Genomic DNA, 4,559 nt, shown 5'->3' with positions numbered 1-4,559 from the left:
GATGTTTATTTGGTGCAAAATCTGTATTTTCTGTAGCACACTATATAATTTAACTTGTATGGTTGGTTTATTCAAACACCATAATTACATGGAACTTTGAATAGGAAGGAAGTGAGATCTGGTGGCTTATATAAGTTAGTGTGAAGCCCCGAAACATCCCAGAGTAATCTGGGCAGAGAATAAAAATGTATTTGCAAAGCCCCCCATGAGGGACTGGGGGAAAATATGGAAATATTAAACTGCCCCACCTGGGAAATTACTGATATTCTCACAAGCATTGGGGACTACCAATTTAGAAGATTGAGCTCTCCATTGTCCTTATGAGGCTTGTTACTGCAAGGGAGAGGCTAACCCTACTTATAATAGTGCCTAATAGTGTCCCTCAGAGAACCTCTTGTTGCTCAGATGTGGCCTCTCTCTCTAAGCCCACTCTGCAGGTAAACTCACTGCCCTTCCCCCAACATGGGACATGACCCCCAGGGGCAGAAATCTCCCAGGGATGAACCTGGATGCAGCATCAAGGGATTGAGAAAGGCTTCTTGACCAAAATGGGGAAGAGAAATTAAGCAAAATACAGTTTCATTGGCTGATATTTTTCAAATGGAGTTGAAAGGACATTCTGGAGGTTATTGTTATGTGTTCTATTGATATCCCTTTTAGTTTGTAGTGTATTTAAATAGCTTGAAGGAAACAGCTGAAACTGGAGAACTGCAACCCAGTAGCCTTGATTCTTGAAGACAATTGTATAACTATACAGCTTACACGGTGTAGCTGTGTGAATATGAAAACCTTGTGACTCACACTCCCTTTATCCAGTGTATGGACAGATAAGTAGAAAAATGGGGACAAATATTAAATGAATAATAGGGAGGGATGGGGGTATGATGTTTTGGGTATTCTTTTATTTTTAATTTTGATTCTTTTTTTTTCAGTAATGAAAATGTTCAAAAATCAATTGTGGTAATGAATGCACAACTATATAATGGTACTGTGAACAATTGACTGTACACTTTGGATGGTTGTATAGTATGTGAATATATCAATTAAATTGAAATTTTTTAAAAAAGGTGTTTAATGTGGATAATCAAACAATACTAGAAGTATCTGATATCCTTCACTCAACAGTCCTTTAATTAATGAATGAGCCTGGCTTGCCCAAATATTAAATTTTGAAACCACATTGTGTAAAATGCACCCATTACATTTAAAAGGAAGTTAAACCCGTATTTATTTACTAGCACTGGTAAGCATTACACAAAACATTCAAGTGGGAAGTAATTATAATGGAAGCCCTTGCATGGCAATCTAAATTTATTTGAACTACTAATGCTAAGTTATACAAAATTCTACCAGTTTAATTAAGGCTTTTAGTTTACCTTTGGCCACCTCAAGTAGTTGTAACATTAGGTTGGTCAATTTAAATACTGTGGCTCCCTGTTGGATAGACACACAATTTTTATACCCAAACGTTGATGCTTACAAAGCGATAAGGCATTGTTAAATAAAACAGCAATCATTAATGCAAATTAGGCCTTGCGACCAGTTACACGTGATTAAAATTACTTCCCACATCCACAGTACTCATCCACCATTTAACATCTCAAGCGAAACATGTGGAACAATCACTAACAGGCAAAAAAATACTAAACCTGTGTGCCAGTTTGAATGTATTATGTCCCCCAAAACACCATTATCTTTGATGCAATCTTGTGTGGCCAGATTGGATGGTAATTCTTTGACTGAGTGTTTCTGTGGAGATGCGACCCACCCAACTGTGGGTGATATCTCTGATTGGATAATTTCCATGGAGGTGTGGCCCTGCCCATTCAGCATGGGCCTTCGTTAGTTTACTAGAGCACTATATAACCTCAGACAGAAGGAGCAAGCTTGCTACAGCCAAGAGGGACACTTTGAAGGATGCACAGAAGCTGAGAGAGGAGCTGCAGCTTATAGAGCAACATTTTGGAGATGGCCTTTGAAAGCAGTCTTTTGCTCCTGAGAAACTAAGGGAGGACAAACACCTCAAGAGCAACTAAGAGTGACACTTTTGAGGAGCTGCAGCCTAGAAAGGACCATCCTGAGAGAAAGCCATTTTGAAACCAGAACTCTGGAGCAGATGCCAGCCACGTGCCTTCCCAGCTAAAAGAGGTTTTCCAAGTGCCATTGGCCATCCTCCAGTGAAGGTACCCAATTGTTGATGTGTTACCTTGGACACTTTATGGCCTTAAGACTGTAACTTTGTAATCAAATGAACCCCCTTTATAAAAGCCCATCCATTTCTGGTGTTTTGCAAAAAGGCAGCATTAGCAATCCAGAACCACGTATATATATTTGGTATTGAAGTACACTTATGCATGAGCAAGCAAGGGATTCACAGTGAGAATCTATGCCTGCAGAAGCCTGAAAATGATTTACAAAAACTCTTAAATCATTACAAATTTTTTTGAAAATATACACTTCTTGTTGTAGACCCCCATTGTACACACAACTATAAACATTGTTCCCTATGTAAAAAACAAAAGAAACATATAATAAGAGATTTGAAAAATCTGGACATTTCCTTCCCAACAGATATTAAAGGCAATATCTTTAATCTAAGACATTTTACCAAAAGGACTATCATATTTTAAAGACAAGATCAGTGTCTCCATAGGTTTTTCAAAAATTAAAAAAATTATATAGCTGCATTAATCAAAAGTGCTTAATTTGTACAGTACAATGATAATGACCTTGAATTTCTTAAAAAAAATTTTACAATAAACTACAGCTATAGAAGAAGTCAAGTTATCTGGAGTAGTCTATATAGGAGCTCTTTGGACTTTCTTTTGTTAAGCTAAAATAATGGTGCTTTTAGGATTTACGTTATTGTGCTCTCCAATACAAAGTTTATGGGATGTGTTAAAATCTACAGCACACAGTTCTCATACATGTACAATACTGATGGATGAAGAATGTCTGTTAAGTAATAATACTGGATGTAGCCTCTGGTTTTACCAGTTGCGTATTCTAGGACTATCATATAACTAAAATCTCTCTTGTGACACTGGAAAGTGATTAGAATGTGAAATGTAGTAGCTTTCATCCTCCTCTTAAAGGGTACCACCACAGGAAAGTCCATTTAAGATGCTGGTATTTGTAGCAAAGTTGGAATGCTGGCACCGCTCAATTGGGCAATAGTTCTTCAGACCTGGCTCACAGCTGCAATAAATTTAGTATATTAAATCAGCTGACATGATGTCTTTTTGCAGGCCTTCCCAGGTGCTGGAGTTTTTGTTAATTTGCTGTGCTAGGTCATAAAAAAATCTCATTAACAATTATATTTGATTTTGCAGAAGATTGTAAGAATGCACAGTTTCTCAATTGTCTTGCTAGATTTTGACCTTGCTCCTTTCCTACAACCCTTTCATCCTCCAAATCACACTTACTACCACCCAGAATCATTGGAACATCATTGGTGCCTTTTACTCCAAGAATTTGTTCTCTCAGATTTTGTAAATCATTAAATGTGGACTGTGCTGTGATGGAATAAACTAATGCAAGGTCTTGTCCATTTTTTCAAAAACAAATCCCTCATTGCTATAAATTGTTCTGTTTCTGCATTATCCAAGATTTTGAGCATACACTATACTGTGCATCTACTTCAGCTTGCTTTCTGTAAGAATCTTCCATTGTTGGATCATATTTTTCAGCAGAAATTCCTTGAACGAAATGCACGGTCAGAGCAGACTCTCCAACACCTCCTGAGCCAAGAAGGACCAGCTTAAACTCCCACATGGTGCGAGGGTACTAGATACCTCTCGCGCTGTCACAGGGTCCACGCAGTTAGTGACTCCCCACACCTCACTCTCTGTTCCAGTTGCTGTTCCTGAAGCCACGGCTGTACTGCTGCTACCACCACCGCTCCGGCTGATTATATGCCTGGGTCTCCTAAGTTAGATTTTATAAATTTGTAAGTCTGAAGTTTGGAATAAATAAAATTCTCAGTGCATGGTTACAGTGCTACAAACCCTTTTAGGTCTCACCTTAGATGACTCTTACTCCACAAGCCTTTCCATCCTTCCACCAGTCTGTCTTTGGAACTACTTTGCCGTGTGCCCTTCGAGCATCTGAATCCACCCCATTTTTAGCTTTATTGCACTGTTGTGATTGTCCTTTTGTATTCCACCCCCCTCTGAGACTATAAACTCATTTCAAGGGAACTTAACAACTTTTTCATTACTATGTCTCCAACACCTAGCTCAGCACTTGGTATTCAATAAGTGCTCCATAAATATAAGTTGAATGAATTTAGTGGTTAAGTTTCTTGCTCTTCCATGGAAATCTATATGTTCCAATGAGAGAAAAAAGCATAGCTCTTATTTTTCAATAAACGATATCAGATGTTCTCTTCTCCCAACCTGTTGCAAGAGTATAGCCCACATGGGACAATTCCTGAGAGTTATACAGATTCCCTCTCCTGTTGGAAAATGAATTTTGACTTCCAACTGGGAACTCAGGACATCAAAACCATGTTCATCTTGCTTCAGGGCTCTTAATGAGGACAGTTGTTTTTCTGCCTC

The 4,559-nt window shown here is 38.4% G+C and overlaps 1 pseudogene; it reads right to left on the bottom strand.

Annotated features, from left to right (window-relative positions):
• Positions 1-3,217: 3,217 nt before the first annotated feature.
• LOC119508086 lies at positions 3,218-3,774 on the bottom strand (annotated as a pseudogene).
• Between the last annotated feature and the right edge of the window lie 785 nt (positions 3,775-4,559).

Source organism: Choloepus didactylus, chromosome 13 (genome assembly GCF_015220235.1).
Source record: "Choloepus didactylus isolate mChoDid1 chromosome 13, mChoDid1.pri, whole genome shotgun sequence".
NCBI classification, from domain to species: domain Eukaryota; kingdom Metazoa; phylum Chordata; class Mammalia; order Pilosa; family Megalonychidae; genus Choloepus; species Choloepus didactylus.
The sequence above is the reverse complement of the archived record's forward strand: the minus strand, read 5'-3'. Positions and strand labels throughout refer to the sequence as shown.